This window comes from Rhea americana, unplaced genomic scaffold (genome assembly GCF_003343005.1).
Source record: "Rhea americana isolate MKP2758 unplaced genomic scaffold, rheAme1 scaffold_71, whole genome shotgun sequence".
NCBI classification, from domain to species: Eukaryota; Metazoa; Chordata; class Aves; order Rheiformes; family Rheidae; genus Rhea; species Rhea americana.
The window spans coordinates 709,295-726,295 of record NW_028186879.1 but is presented as its reverse complement, the minus strand read 5'-3'; the positions used below and the strand labels follow the sequence as shown (position 1 = coordinate 726,295).

Here is a 17,001-nt window from a genome sequence, read left to right as displayed (position 1 = left end):
GTCCTCCTCGCCGGGCCCCGCTCCGCTCCGCAGCGCGGGCGCCGGCCGCTGCCGCCTGCCTGTGTCCGCGGAGCGGGGGAGGAAGCACCGGCGCGGAGCCAGGTGAGCGCCGTGCACCGCGGTCCCCCCCCTCCCCCGAGCAGCCGCAGCGCCCCCGTCGCCGGGGGCTTCTCCCCCCTCCCGGTGCCGCAACTTAGCGGCTGCAGCTCCGGGCTGCAGCGCCTGCAGCTCTTCCTCCTCGTCACCCTGCGCGGACGGGGCGCTGCGGTGCGCGGTTGCGGGTTGCAGCCCGGCCGGGGCTGGAGGGAGCCGGGCGCCAGCGCGGCGGCGGGGGCCGTGTCCCCTGCTGCGGGGAAGCGCGGCCCCGGCGCGCCGCACCGCGCAGGGCCGTCGGCGAAAAAGTACTTCGAAAAGCAGGCTGCTCCGGCTGCAGCGCTCGGAAATGCTGGTGCGGAGAGCGGGGAAGGTCTGCTGGCCGCCGGTCGTTGCTGCCTGCGGCCGAGGCATGCGTCGGGATGGTAAAATAACAGAGTGAAACCTACTTACTGAAATGTGATTATAGATATTATCAACTTTATTCAGCCAGAAGTTTTAAGAAAACTAATAAATGGCATGGCTGAAGTGGGTGTTGCTCTCTGCATAGCATCTGGCTAGAGACCTGAATTACCCACTCTGTTAGGAGTGTGATACTGTTGTGCGGTGCTGGGTGCTGGAGAGGGCAGGGGACTGCTGGCCAGGGCTGAGCACTCTCCACTCGCTGGAAGTGGAGAGCTCAATGCAAGTATTGAGTTTACACCAGAATGCTAAAACGGCAATTAAGCTCTGCCCCTTTCATGGAGTTAAACAGTACCATATTGTCATTACTTAAGAATGATGAAAGATAACAAAGCAGCTACTATAAATGATGAACTAGCATATAACCAGTAGGAAAGGAAGGGACAAACCTATGGAAGAGAGGACAGGGTTACAGGTCTTGCTTCTCAGATAAAACACCCCTGCCTGAAGAGCTGTTCATGTGGATTGGTAATTTCCAAGATTTTAGGTAGATCTTGGAGCATCTTACACCTCCCTGCCTCTCGATCCCTCTTCTTACCTTTGCTTCTGCTTCTTTTACTCATTTCCTTGTACCCTCACTCCCTGGCTCCTGTCACTGGTCCTTGAGGCAACAGTGGTGTTGGGAGGGCTGGTGCGCTCTGTGTTCCCACTCCAGATCTGTGTGTGTTCCCAAAGAACACCTGGGTTGGGCAGCCAGCAATCCTGGATCACTCTGAACATGAAAAGGGCAAGCCAACAAGACCCTTGCMATTTATTACTGCATTAAAAACTTTGAAGAACAAAAAATTAATAAATTTCTCAGTAAGCCAAGCATTAGAAATATTTACTGATATTAAGGTAGCAGTAGCAAGATAATTAAATGTCAAGTGTTGGCATACAGGTTATTAGTTTGCAATGGATGACTGCATTAGGGATATACTTGGCAGCAACTGAGCTGAGTATAGCATGATGCATAAATGCCTTGTTTTGATTTGTAATATCATACAGATATTGTTTTTATGCTCTTTTCACTTTATATAGTATTTATGGGTTTTATTTTATTTCTCACCCCTAGCTTGAAGCAGAGTTCTGGGCTTTTCTGTATCTCCTTCTGCATAAGCTCTTTACCAGACTGTCATTTTTCATTGCAATTAAAAGTACCTGACTACTTGTCTCTCCTTTCATCTCTGCAATCTGGTAAGGAATKCAGTATAGTCTATGGTGCAGAAGAGTGGTAGAACTGAGCTATGTGCATGAAGATAGGGCTGCATTTCTCACTTTTTTTTTTTTGGTCATGACCCTACCTAATCAAACCCTATTTGAAACCTATTTGAATTACTGTACAAAAGCTAATCCTGTAACTGATTCTTTGAGTGACCTGTTCTCAGAGTTTGGAAGTCCCTACCTGAGAGTAGGAGGGTGAGAAAGGGTTTGGAAGGCTTGAGCCGATGTGGTTTCTTTGAAGTAGTTTGACATGCTATCGTTTATTCTTTGTATACTTATCTCTTCAGGGATGGAAGCAGAGATTTGGCTACTGATCTAAACTTATTTCAGATGCTCAAAATGACAAATGTAGGTTTAAGTCAGATACAAAGCTAGTTTACCTTTACAGCAAGGCTTCTAATATGGTAAAGTCTTTTTGCAGGATGCTATTTACTATCTTAGTGATTGAAATGCATGTSAAGATAGCTTAAGCCTCTTGGCCTAAATATTAGGAATGTATAATTCTATACAAAATACAACTATAGTTCAGTAACTGAAGCTTGATATTTAGTAAGATAGTGGAGAGAGGAGAGCTAGTTGCACTTCTGCTACATTTCATCTACCACGGAAGTGCAGTTCTCCAGGTTCTGTAAAGTGCAACAGCACATCAATGGCTGTGCAGGAAATCCAGGACTCGGTGAGAAGTCCCACACTTTAAAGAGTCAGAAAAACAAAACTTTGTCTTTTTTGCATTTTTTAATTTGTGACTTAATGGAGGAGGCATCAGAAATCAGCATAGCGCAAAGAATTGTAGGTTGTAATGAAATGTTGACTCTTAATACCAAATGGTGGTAGATGAAGTGAAGAAAAGCACAATACAATAGAGGCTGGAAAAATTAAAGCAGCTCATACAGTGGTGTTTTTTTTTCTCTGATAGAATGTTTTGGAGGAGAAAAGACCCAGGCATGATAACTGACATCCCAATAAAGATACTTGTGACAGTACGGGGGCAGTGTGTATGTGTGTGTGGTGGTGGGGGGACTGGACCCCTGAGTTGGATGCTGAGATTTGCTAAAAAGAGCACTGAAGCACACTTGATTTAGCAAGTGCTTTCTCAGCTTATGATAAACTGCAGTACTTCTGTTATTTATAATTATGCTGGCTTTGTTTAAACGTTATCGTTACTGAACATGCTTGCAGTCAGTTTTTCAAGGAAGTTGCAAGTAGTTGAAATGGGAAGTAGCAAAGAACAGCAAAGCATAGGTGCATCAGGGTTTGTTTTGCAGCTGAGCTTGCAATTGCAAATTTAAACCCATTGAAACACTCTTCAAGAAAGTAATTCTGATAGATTTTTGTATAACTTATTCAGATACTAGCCTAATATAAATAACATCYTAATGAGACTAGGAAAATTCATCTTTTTACTGCTGAGCAGGCACTTGATGTTTTGCCTCCCAGAAGTCTTAGTTGTCTTGTTCATTGCCATTATGTGGATATCATCTTGCTATTTAGGATTTTCCATGAGGAAGCAGGAAGTAGATAGGTCAAACACTTCACTCAAGGTTATGAAAAAAGATCTCCAGATAACAACCAGATGCTGTGCTGTCTCCTGTGATTGGATTAATGAGAGGCAGTGTGAGTAAGGGTTTGTAGGATGAGAAGCAAYGGGGAAAATGTGAAGTCAGGGCAGTTTATACCAATAACAAGTGAAGTGATTTATACCAACTAAAGACCTGTCCACGTTACTCTCATTATCAAGAGACCATTTTGCAGCCATTCTGCATATTTGCAAAGCATTTATAACATCTGAAAACCAGGCCTCAATTATAAGAAAGGAATCCTGTATCCTGGATGTGAGGGAGAGAGTCTGGAGAAGGGAAGACCTTCCTTTGGTTGAGGAGGAAAGGTTTAGAGACCTTCTGGGCAGGCTAGACATCCACAAATCCATGGGCCCCAACGGGATGCAACCACAGATACTGAGGGAGCTGGCAGATGTTGTTGCCAGGCCGCTCTCCATCTTTGAAAGGTCATGCAGAACTGGAGGGGTGCGTGAGGACTGGAAGAAAGCCAATGTCACTCCAGTCTTCAAAAAAGGGCAAGAAGGAGGACCCAGGCAACTATAGGCCCGTCAGCTTCACCTCCATCCCTGGAAAGGTGATGGAACAGCTCATTCTGGATGTCATCTCCAGGCCTATGGAGGAAAAGAAGGTGATCAGGAGTAGCCAGCATGGATTCACCAGGGGGAAATCCTGCTTAACCAATCTGATGAGGGGACAGAGTGCCTCCTCAGCAAGTTTGCTGATGATCCCAAGCTGGGAGGAGTGGCTGACACACCTGAGGGCTGTGCTGCCATTCAGAGAGACCTGGACAGGCTGGAGAGTTGGGCGGAGAGGAACCTCCTGAGGTTCAACAAGGGTGAATGCAGAGTCCTGCACGTAGGGAGAAATAACCCTAGGCACCAGTACAAGCTGGGGGCTGACCTGCTGGAAGGTGGCTCTGCAGAGAAGGACCTGGGAGTGCTGGTGGACGACAAGTTGACCATGAGTCAGCAATGTGCTGTCCTGGCCAGGAAGGCTGATGGTCTCCTGGGGTGCATTGGGAAGAGTGTTGCCAGCAGGTCGAGGGAGGTGATCCTGCCCCTCTACTCAGCCCTGCTGAGGTCTCATCTCGAGTCCTGTGTCCAGTTCTGGGCTCCCCACTGCAAGAGAGACATGGAGCTACTGGAGAGAGACCAGTGTAGGGCTACAAAGATGATCCGAGGGCTGGAGCACCTGCCCTATGAGGAACGGCTGCAAGAGCTGGGCCTCTTCAGCCTGGGGGAGAGAAGACTGAGGGGGGATCTTATCAATGTGGATAAGTACCTGAAGGGAGGGTGTCAGGGGGACGGCGACAAACTCTTCTCAGTTGTCCCGTGTGACAGGACAAGAGGCAATGGGCAGAGATTGAAGCACAGGAAGTTCCACCTGAAGGTGAGGGGGAATTTCTTCCCTGTGAGATTGGCAGAGCACTGGACCAGGTTGCCCAGAGAGGTTGTGGAGTCTCCTTCTCTGGAGATCTTCAGGGCCTGCCTGAATGCAACCCTGTCTAACATGCTGTAGGTGACACTGCTGAGTGGGGAGGTTGGACTAGATCTCCAGAGGTTTCTTCCAACCTTACTGATTCTATGATTTTTAAGTAACTGTATTAGTATACTCATAGTTTTTTGTTGTTTTTTTAGTGTCTATAAAACCAGCAGTTAGGCAAACAGGTTCAAAGTTCTTGGGAGAATGACTTGTTAGCGTAGGAACTGATTTCTGATGAATGAAAAGTTCTTGGTCCTTTTGTGGTAGAATACTATTTAAAGGCATTCTACAGTACATTTATAGCTTAGGAAGTGGTTTTAGTTGTGCACTGGCTTGAAGATAAAAGCTTTGCCATTGTGGTAAAGTCAGTTTAAGACTGTCTTAGCTTCCTCCTCAGAAACAGGGAATATTAGCCTGACCAATTCTTGCAGGGTGGTTAGGGACAATGGATGGYGAAAACGCAGCTGAGACATCCACCTCAAACCTCTGTAGAAATGAGTTAATCCTCATAAGCATCTGGTGTAGAAGCAGCTCCCAGGCTTTTTCTGTTTGTGATATCACTTACAGATCAGTGATCTGTATGCTCTCCTCAAAATTGGTAAAAATATAAGTTGAACAAATTCTTTGGGTTTTCTTTCCAAACTAGAATCATGACTCTTCATTTAGGCAGTGATAGTGCTGCTCCCAGCATGATCCTCAGAGCTATTCCACCATGTTATTTCATATGCCCAGAGATAAACTTTGAAATAGCTATTGCATGGGATGCAGAGCTAGAAGCATAACTTGTTCTTTTTCTCTGCACAGCTGTGAGTTTCATTTCATGGCCATAATCACCAAACACTTGGAGGAGGATGGCGGATGGCTTTCCTTTGAAATCGTAGTTAAAAAGAACAAGCATCCAAAATGCATGCTTGGCTAATTTGTTTCTGTTAAATTTCTTTTTGGATTTTAACTATTTGATGGCTTATTCTAAATGAGTTGGCTTCCATTTTTATTTTCCCGATGTGGGTACTCTAGTTATGGAAAAATCCTAAGGCTGCTGAAGAGCCAGTCTGGCAGGCAAGAGTAGCCCTAAGAGCAGGGATGTTCTGCTAGCTCACTTCCTCCAGCACATATCATCTCTGCCAGGCGTTGTATGGGGTATGTGGAAGCCACATGGGGAAAAGCCACCTGAGGAAAATTATTATACTGACTGCCCTGGATTGGAAAAAATCAAGTTTATACTGCCAGAACAATTCAAAGGGACTGGATCGGTCCCGAGTGATTTATTTCTGCACTACAGGGTATGTTAGTGTTATTGAACAGAAATTTAGATTGTGATTGGGGGAAAAATAAAGCTTCATATTAAGTACTTCCAAGTTTGTAATTTTTTTTATAGCAGAAGTCTAGGAAGGCTCATGAGGGCTTGTGCACTGGGAAAGCTGACAGGATGCTGGGTGCAGATACRAAATTTAAAACTAGATTGTGCTCGAGTGTTCTCAGCGGAGCAGTGTTCTTGAAACGAATGTGTGTGTTCTGAGGCACCAGACCYGTCGGGACTTGAGATTCTTCTCTTGCTCCTTTGAAAGGCTGCTTAGCTGTCATTCTGCATGCAATGTGATAGTGGTGCATTAAAAACAACAATAAAACAATTTCTAGAAAAAAATCTGTCTGAGCATTAGTGAATTCGAATTGCTACTTGCAGAAGTACTACTGAAATCATGAGCCAGAGCTTAGACCAAGGTTACGATATCATGGTCACAACTGGAATACATTGCTTGGGAATTAATGCTAGAGATCAAGACTAATATTCGATGTGGGGGCCCAAAATAGCACTATTCTTTCAACAAGGTGAGAGACTGAGAAGCCAGAAGAACAGATAATAGATCTAACATCTAGAAAAAAATGGGGCTTTTCCTTCCTTCAGATCATGAGAATCTAAGAATACAATGTGTATTAAAAGAATAGGAAAATATGTATGTACATACACACACACACACATATATATATATATTTAATGTAGTTTTTCTGGCTACCAGGTGTAAGCTGGATGAAGACAAATAAGTTTTTAAAACCAGACTAAGCAAAATGCTCACTTTCCTTTTGACAGCAGGCTGAATAAAGTTACTGACTAGGGCATCTTGAAATGCCWGCGGTTACCCATCCTAGATATTGATGGGCTCATGCGCCAAGTCCTTGAGTTGGCTGGGTTACAGCTAGGCCAGAAACAATGGATTTTGTTGTTAATATGCATATTTTTTAAAATGACTGTGTATGTGTATATGTGTACGTACACACACATATAGTCATTATATAGTAAAATTAGATGCATGGCTAACAATTATTTTACTGTAATAATTTCCCTTAAGACGGGGAACTCCAGAAATTCTGCCAGATAAGCCTGCATCTTTCATTGGTGAAAGCCCTAGCGTTGTCAGGTCTCACAGTCTAATTCAGACACCAAAACTTAGGTCCGGGTCCCCAGCCTTCACTCATGTGAGTAGTCTTTTAACGTCAATAGAGCTAGCTGAAGAAACGAAAGCCTAGAGACTGAGTTTGGAAGATACAAGTTCTGTGCTCCACTTGGGACCTGGTGGGAAGATGGGCGCAGGTTGATGTGCTTCACATTTCCGTTTTTTGAGACCTGGGGCTAAGTAAGAGCTGAGTCACTCTCACTGTAAGCTACGGCAGCTTTAAGGTTAAACTGATTAGAATGGAAACATAACACTGAGTCTGACAAACCCTGAATAGTTGTCGTAGCTGCTCAGCAGTTTTTAAATCAAATCACTGAAAAGCTGCCCTATTTGACTGTTCCCATTATATAACAGCAATGTCTTTGGGATTTTAGGGAAGCAACATGCCTCTTACATAACGAATCCACGTTGCTGTAATCTGTGCTTTGCTGCCTATGACCCTTGGTGGCCCGTGGGTGGAAATGAGCTGCCTGTGTTTTCTGGTGGGGCTGCTGGGTTGCTGGGGAGCAGAGATCCTTTGCTCTCGGGGTTTCCTGCCAGGCACGGCTTCCTGATTGGCAAGATTTTTTTTTTCTGCCAGTAGAGAGGAAAAGAGGGGCTGAAGCAGAAATCATGTGCTTAAAAGTTGTCTTGCTCCTTATGGGGAGAGCTTGATCTTCCACCTTTTCTTTTGGTTTCTGAAACATTAGCCTGTATTAAAGCTTTCAGCTTGAAACTGAGATTGTCTCATGATTTTTGGCACTGCATCTACATTGCTCTGGTGTTTTGTTTAATCAAGGATCTGACCTGTAGTTTTTTTTTTTTTTTTTTTTTTTAAGGCCGCTGAAGCAGGCTCTCCCAACTCTGTCTGCCCTATGGGACAGTGCTGCAGCCTGATATGTGTCTCTGGCATGCTGGGGTAGGTGTACCAGGGGAAGAGCTGCAGCCAGGCACCTTTCTGAATTTAGGGGCCTCATATGTCCCTGTGGCTTCAACAGGACWCCAAAGCCCCTCTCCTGCCCTGTGGCTTCATGTGCTGAGCTTGAAGGAGGTGAACTAGTTGTATYTGGCATGTAGGGCTATGGAGCAGGAGGCTACTGGGAGAAGTTAGCTCCACGTGCATCAGGCTTGGGTCTGACTCTTCACTCTGTAGCCTGTTGTGTTGATCAGTTGTAATGATTTAAGTGGGTAAAAGTGTGGAATAGCATCCAAATGACTGCCCAAGGGGTGCATGTACCTCCCCACATCCAGCTTTCAATTCAGCTCTGGGCCTACCTTCTCCATAGGAGAGCACTTCTCTGCTCTGATAGCATTGGCTGCCTCCAGTGTAATTAGAAGCATTTGAAAAATGATGCAATAAAAGAAGCAATGTTGTGGGATTGTTTGGGGGAAGGATTGAGGTAACTGCACAAAGAGACCTATCTAATTAAAGCTGCAGGGAAATGGAGATGGTGGCTAATGAGGCTGAACATACAACTTAATTTAACTGAGTTATTTGAAAAGAAGTAACCTGCCTTGCTGGAGAATGGAAGGTGGTAGTGGTGGGGGAAATAACTGGGACATACACAGAATTTTTTTTATTAAAACATAAGTTTCACTCTAATGAAAGTTGAGCTGCCAATTTCTTTGGGTTTTAGACTTTTACCACACTTGTGTGAAGCTCATCACAAATGGTGACTGTGAATTGAAGCAAGTAAAACACATTTAGACTGCTATTTGATTAAATCTTTTGCCTAAAATTCTATTTATATCTTCATCTTCTAGTATCTTCTAACAGTTTTCTGTGCCTCTCTCTATAAGAGATCTTTACCCAAAGGAAAAAAATGATGATCATGAGTTTCACCTGCTTCTTTTCCCCTCAGCTGTTCTTCTGCCTTTCCTCTTCCTTTTCTGTAACTCTTCCTTCTCTTCTGTCATACTTGGTCTCTCCTGTTCTCTCCCAATTGCACTGCTTGTCCCACAGTTGAATCCCAATCCTTACTCTTGCGTTCATACTGCTTCCCTAACTCTTCACTTTAATTTCTTAATCCCTGAAGCCTCTTTCCTCTCATAATACAAATAAACAGCTATATCAGTGATGTTGTCTGCATGGTGTTTTTAATACTGTGTCATCTCATGATCTGGTCACAACCCTGCTCTGGAAGATCCTCTAGTTTCATCTTTGGTTTTCTGTAGTCTGGTTTTAGCCTCTTCTACCACTGGTAAAGGCAAGAGATCTGGTTTTGGCCTGGTTCCTTTTGACATATAACTCATTCTCTTCTTCCTGTTTATTCYCAGTGATTACGTTCTCTTCTTGGCTTTTAAGGGAAGCTCCTTCAGTGTGCTTTCTGGAGGATCTTCCTCATCCTGTTCTTTTCTTTCCCTCAATTTTCCCTGAGTGATCTCATCATGAACAAATTGAGCTAACATCTCCATGAAGAGCAATACATCACCCTCATCGTCTCAAAATTTAGTATAGGCAGAAGGTGTCAAATAGCACTGACTACCTTAATATCTGTAAATAAATCAAAACCTGACTAGGTTTAATCTTGTCTTCCCACTCAGCTTGTGTACATAAGTTTGACTTGAACACTGACTTATTCTAAAGATACTTCAGAGGAAGAACAAAATGAGATTTTTTTCCCCACTAAGCTTTTTATGCTCTTCTCTCTCAAGTTTTGTTTTCAGAATTGGTGCATTGCTTCATTTCGGTCACTTTGACCAAGAACTAACTCATTGGAGCTAATGACAGGAAATTGAGATAGGACCATAATAAGTAGAGGAGGATGTTTAATCTTCAGCAGTGTTTACAAAAGATTTGATGGTGTTTGCCCTTGTTAACCTCCTGATTCTAATGAGTCTATTTTCTTTTTAAAGGTTTCCACTCTGAGATTGTCTTCTAGGGCCAACTTCCACCAATGGAAATAAAATTTGTTTTTCTACCACTCTGGGTAAGTTTTTCTTCCATGTTATTGATGTCAAGTTTGATCTTATTTGTTACTGAAGAACTCTTTGCAAACAGTTTTTCATTTTTACGTCAGTACTATTCTACCTACCAAAAAAATGCCCTCCAATGAATCTATAAGCAAAGCAGAAGAAAGGGACTTAAAAGCCGACAATAAGACTTCTATATTGGTGGGCACTTATTGAACGAACAGACCTAATTTTTCCTACTGTTTTTTAGTTCTGTCTGGTAGGTACAGTATATGTTGCATATGTATGGTATATCAGTTTAGGTATGAATATCTCAATGAAATCTGTTTATTTCCTGTCTGTTGTATAGTCTCTTCTTGGAATGTTTTTAAGATATATCACAATATTTGATTATAGTCTCTTATGCTTGGGATGGAGGGAGAGTATAATTCTACTGGCCAGGACATGACTGTGACAGCTCCTGGTAAGGTCATGCTGTGGTGTTTCAGTGGCATGAACAGTAACAGTGCCTGCTGAAGCCTCTAGGAGGTCAGCAGTGACTCTTCTGGTGTAGAAAACAGTTATGCTGGCAAGCTGTGGAGCAGTATTTGCTGCCTAGCTGGGACCATCAGCGCTCTCATTCGTAGCATCCACGAGCAATGTGCTGAGAATGGTTCCAAAGCCTCAAATGACTCAGGAAGATGGAAACAGTGCAGCAAAGCTGTGGTGGGAGACTGACTGTCAGGACTACTCCCCAGACCTGTGCTGGCTGCACTTAGGCAAGGGAGGCCGTGAGCTGCATCTTTCCTGTCTCCCTCCTCTCTCAGCCTGCAAGCAGGCTGGCCAGGTGTCTCTGGCACTGGCCTGGCCAGAGGTAGCCTCCGGCTTGCAGAACAAGGGCTGACCCCAGAGGCCCCTTTCTGTGATGATMAGGTTGCAGTGGGACATCACATCCTGTTGTGGTGTGGCTGATRCTGTGTCCAGTTTTACAGCAGGCCTCGACTTTCCCCATGCATCGATAGGGTGTGGAGGCCTGAAGGGGAACTCTAAAGGGTTTGACCAGCTTCCTGTGCATTTTGTCCTRTTCTGAGTAATATGAAGGAGTAGTGAGAAACAGTGTATGCCTAGTGCATGTYTCGTCTCTTCTCCTGGGACTAGTTCTGATCCTGTTCCCTTATGTGACAGAACACCAGCCTGACTGGAGAAGATTGACTAGTGCTGAGCCTAGACTGAGCCCACCAGGGACTCTGGCAGAGCTTGGAGTCGCATGAAGCAGACACCTTGCCAGTGTAACCCTGGTGTCCAAGGAGTTCATTAGTGTGGACAGATGCCTGTGGTAGAATGCTGCCATATGCTATTATAGGAGTTTGGAGAATTATCCCACCTCTACCCAAGTCAAAAGCTGTTTCTCTGTCAGTCACACTCAGTCACAGAAGATGTGTTAGGCTTTAAAACAGGTGACTCTCTTGCTGTCTTCTGGGTGGCAAGTTTATCCTAGTTACAATCCTGCATCAGTCAAGTGGCTGAATGCTGACGGAAGGAAATCTTGTATTTATGCATGCTGCGTTGTTATCCAGCACTCTGCCAGATACGGAAGGGAGAAAAGCTAATGTACRTTTTTGTTTGTCTGAGGGGAAGCACGTGCAAGACACTGCACTGTCATGCAAAGGATGTGCTGAAGTGCCTCCCACTGCCTTTTTTTGGTTTTCCATATACAAATGACTTTCCTGGTTTAAAGCAGTTATAACTGTCTGTCCTCTTGTTAATGGGGCTGTAACTCTAACTCAACCAGTGAAGGTAAGGTTGTATGACTTTGGGTGGAAGTGCTGCTGTTTAGACTTACAAAAATATATTAGAGCACGAAAAGAATGATCTTGTATACAGCGCTCTCACTGCTGTGAACTGGCAATGTCCAAGATGGGATCTGACACTAGGAATTTTCTACAGAGCTGAAAGAAAGCACAAATAACTTCATGTGTGAGAAATGCAGAAGAATCTTGTTAYGTGTTCTTAATTTCTTACATATATGTACATATATATGCACCAGTGAATTTCAGTTTGGTTCAGGATGCTGTAGTGTTTGGACCAGGTATAGRATGATATCAATATCCATAGAATGGAATTGTACAGTTAACTCTGTCCTGGAATTCTTTAATCATGTTTAAATCAGATAAGACCAGGAAGGAAAAAAGCAGAGGAAGTAAATCCTCACTAGTCTTCTCTAATGTTAAAATTTTTCCTTCCATTAAGTATGTTTGTTTATTAATAGATAYTTGAATAGCAGCAGTGCCACTAACATGTCCTCTGACACTTTTGTGAACTCATGTGTCAATGATATTTGAAATAAGGCCTGTGAAAAGTGAAGTTTGAAGGTTTTGATTCCTTATGGATAGAAGAATGACTATAAATCAAAGGCCATCAGCTGAAAAAACCTTGGGAGTCTTTGAAATGTATTTCTCATATATAATGAGATTAAGAGCATTCRATTTTTAAGAGGGGAGGAATCTCTCACCAACTTGGGCTAAACCAGTGAGCTTCTAAAGTAGAAAATTGTGCTGGGATAGATGTCAAATAGAGATAGTCACCTGCATTTTACTCTAAATGTGAGTGGTTGCTGCAAACCTGGGAGAGTAATGTTTCCTGGCCTATTTCAGAGTTATCTGCAAGAACTGGGTATCTTGCTTCAAATAGGCAGAACCAAATGTGTTTGGAAGAGATTGTGACTTTAACTTTTATTGTACAGATCCTAGAAAGTATGGAAAGGTGAAGTCCCTCTTTCATGTACACAGAAGCATAGCCATGTTCAAGATACGTTTGTGGAAAGTTAGTGTATTACTGTCACAGCTGTACCTGATTGGAAACATTCTGATAGATCTGAGAAATACTGTTCTGATGGTATTTTAAATTTTCATAAGGAATGGGTCAAAGTGGTCTACATGAAAAGACCTGGATCAAATATTCAATACTATTCTCTATTCTTATGAAAACAACTAGTAAAGAGGTTCAAAAGAATAAGTTTTTGCTGTTCTTCCATCTAAAAGCAGAAATTCAAGGAAGCAGCTTGACAATTTAGTTATCTAGTTATTTAACACTGGATTATGGTTGAAATTCCATAGAAATACTCAAGACATCATACTGTATCAGATGGATTAAGCATGAGTCAATTTATTGCATTAAATTCCAGAGGGTTTAATAAGGTCTGGGTCACTGTTTCCTACACTTATAAATTTATAAGGCCAGAGGGGACCACATGAGTATCTAGTCTTACTGCCTGCTCAGTGCTGATCAAAGAAACGYGGGGTTTATCAGCACTAGTTCCTTGATTTCTGCTTAGCATATTTTTCTGAAAGAGACCAAAGTGTAGATTCTCTATTACTGATAATCAATAATGTCACAGGTGAATTAATGTAGTAATTAACAGCCCTTGTCATAAGGCAGCCTGTAGCTCTCATCTTCAGCTTCCGAACACTGTACCTCCTTCCCCCTTCCTCCCCCCATTGAACTGACCAAGTGTCTGTTATGAGATGCTTAGTCACTTATAAAATTCATTTACTATGAGCTATGTTGATGAAATACAGCAAATCTTTTAAATCAGGATGTCATGTATAGCATGACTTTAATTAGACATATACTTCTCTTCCTAATTTCACATTATGTCATGTCAGCGTAGTTACCATTATCAAAYGGTGGTGTAACTGCATACAAATGATCAGATTTACATGAACAGGCCTATTTTCCATAATGCTGTGTTGATTGGCATTAATTAYGCTGCTGTCTTTCAATGCCTTATTGATTGTGTCCCATGGTAACCTTTCCCTCATGTTGCTTCCTACTGATTCCAGTCTAAACTGCTCCACTGTTGCCTAGGTCATCCAACTTAGCCTTTTAATATTGCTTCAACATTAGCTTTCTGTAGTCATCAGGAACTTCTCTAGTGTTCATAYTTTTGTTGAAACCTAGTCTGTGTGATTTGGGACGTATTACTGGTACATCTGCTTTCTGCTCTTGAGTGCAGGGTTTTTAACTGAGGGTTTATTTAAAGTTTTCCCTTATTACTGATGGCATGGAATTTATTTCATTATCACTCTAAGATGTGAATATAGCATCTTGCATCTCTGAATACAAAACAGAAATAATTGTCAAATTCATTGGCATTTTCTGTATTATGTTTAACTTTTAYCTACCATGCCTAATTATTGAAGTCATGTCTTGGCATTTACATGGCCTTGCTATATTTAGGAAGATGCTCCTGTTGCCATAAGCCTCACCATAGCTTTTTTTCAATGATTCTTTGCTTTTACTTCCATCAGTTGCTTGCATTTCTGCAATGTTAATTTTGCTACCAGTGTGTGTGTGTGTGNTTTTTTTCTCCCATCTGTTATAAACTGTGGGTTTATTTTACAGGTTTCTCTGCTGCTGTCATGGTCCTTATTAGCCAGGATTTTTTTACACCAGAGAAAGTATCTTTTCATGATTGTAGTATAGTGATTTTCTTTTGGCATGTAATAAAGCATTCTTAGGCAGATCCTTTCTAATATATTTTTTAYGTGACTATCTCCTCCTGCTCAATTTTGCTCATAATTGTTTTCATCTTTGCAAAACTGTTTTTCTAAAATATTCCAACAAGTGAAATGTTATTTAGAACTACATTCTGTTTGCCCACTGCAAAAGAAATCAGAGCATTATTCTTTGCCTGTAGTCAGTCATAACATTTTAGTTAAATGCTTCATCTGTATTACACCTCATTCTGCTGGATATAGAATTAGCTAGAGCTGACTTTGCTAATTTTGTATTTAAAAACATTGACCTAAACTTCTAGAATTTCCAGAAGTGTCTTAATAGTAAAGTGATTTTTCAGAAACAGTCTTCTGCCAGAATAAGATTAGGTCTGTCAGTATTTCTTAACTTTTAAGGCTGTATGTTCAGAATGCCTCACTCTTCTCTTTCACTTCATGGTTTTCTACYTGAGCTCAGCCACTGTCTCATCTTGTGACTTGCCAATATTCCAGATTCTGCTCTTTTCTCTTTGTTGTGGATACCAGCATGTACATTACCTCTGGTTCATCCTCTTTCTCCTAAATAAGTACAGTGATTTTTAGTATTGATTTTTACCATGTAGGTGTTTTATCTTTGGTTACCTTCTCAGCCTTTATTAGGACTAAAATTCCTTTAAAAAATTCTAACTTCTGTTGAAACTGTGAGCCCAGTCAATACAGTTGTAAGCCAGAGTTCAGTGAAACAAATTGAGTTTTAAGGAAGCTATTCAGATACTGGTAATACTGATGAAATCATTGTTTGCTCTGGCACTGAAATTCTGTAAGCTTTGACAGCAATTTATGCTGACATGAAGAGGCTGTTGCTTGTCAGACCTCTGCAGTTTGCAGATGCCACTCTATATGGCCTTTTGCAAGACTAAGATAGCTGCCAAGCTGCTGTGCAATGGTCAGGGGTGCAGACAAGGTGAAATTCATGAACTGATCTTCATGCAGTGTTTTGGGGCTGACTATACAGCAGCTAAGGCAGAAAAAGATARTAACTGAGGTTGAAAATTAATGTGTTTTCTCTCTTGTCATGCCTTGTGATAATGAGACTTATTAGAAGTATAGTCTTATCAAATAGCTGTTACACATAACTTAAAAAACCTTCCAAACAAAAACAAACAAAAACCCAAACAGTACAAAATCCAGGTTCTTGTACTATGTGAAATAAGTGACTTAATATGTGATGTTGATCTTGCCAAAACTGGATTCACACACACCTAGCCTTGGTTGAAGGTTTTTAAGGAGCTCTATAGGCAGAAGATGTTTTGAATGAAATGACCATGTCTAAGAAACGCACCCAGCCCAGTGTTATGTTGTGCTCAGCACTGAGGTATTTGGGTGACTTTGAGTATCTTGAGCACAGAATTTGCAGAATGTTTTGAATGTGTTTGGGTGGATTGCAGAAGAAATGAAGTTCCSTATGTATAACTGCACCACTGTTGCACTGTTTGTACAGTGAAGCATCTAGTTACAATTCAGTCCACAGAGCAGGAGTCTGCTTGTAATGCTTCCGTACAAGAGTCTTYATTTTCCAGGTTGTGTGGCTTAGTTTTGAGGGATCCTTCTCCCTAGCACTGTTTCAGTACAAAAGATGAGTTAAACACAACAAAGGATATAAAGTGGGGCTAAGAAATTTCTCGKTTTGCAGTTACAGAGCTTCATAAACTCTTGGTCAGCCTGCTTAAATAAAGTTACTTGCAAAGAATCTTCTGATATGTTAATTATGTTATTCATACTGTTTTTCTGAATCTCAAAACAAAACGTGACCTTGATTTCAAAGTAAAAGTGCATGAAAGCATTCTGTGCTTATTTTTTTTTCCACAATTAATCATGTATAAGCCAATTTTCTGGCAAAGCAGATAAATGGGATGTCAGAGTGTTTGTTTGTTAAYACATTGCTTCAAGATGTTATCATAATTTGTACCTTAGCTTAAAAATGCAACATTTCCTTCAGTTGYGCTGTAGGATGACAGCACAACATGAAATATGTGCCTCAGTTATGGTATGAATATATACTGCAATTATGGTATATCCATTTTCTTAAGTTACTGTAGTATGCATTAAAATGTACAATTATTTCTTCTCCCTCCTTTTCCCATGGGCACAGGGAAGTATTATTCCTCCCCAAATCTGTCAGTCATACTGGCGTGCTTCAGATTGCACAGCTTTGTAAACATCGATAGTTTGATGGTCGCAGTGAAGCACATACCAAAAGGGTAGTTCAAAGCTGCTGCTCAAGCCAAGAAATGCTGCAACAACCTTTCGTCTGAGCGCCGGGGAGGTCCTGAGCCTCCCTCGGAGGTTTCTGCTAATGCAGTTCCATAGGTGATTCAGAAG

General features: G+C 42.1%; 1 protein-coding gene across 2 annotated transcripts in view; it reads left to right on the top strand.

Annotated features, from left to right (window-relative positions):
- Window positions 1–19: 19 nt before the first annotated feature.
- The window catches only part of MTUS2 (microtubule associated scaffold protein 2), a 323,283-nt gene continuing 306,301 nt past the window's right edge, over window positions 20–17,001 (top strand). For both annotated transcript variants that reach the window (XR_014897855.1, XM_085321758.1), the window contains exons 1-2: window positions 20–102; window positions 10,088–10,161. The gene's annotated coding sequence lies outside the window, so the exon portion shown is untranslated. The remainder of the gene's footprint in view (window positions 103–10,087; window positions 10,162–17,001) is intronic.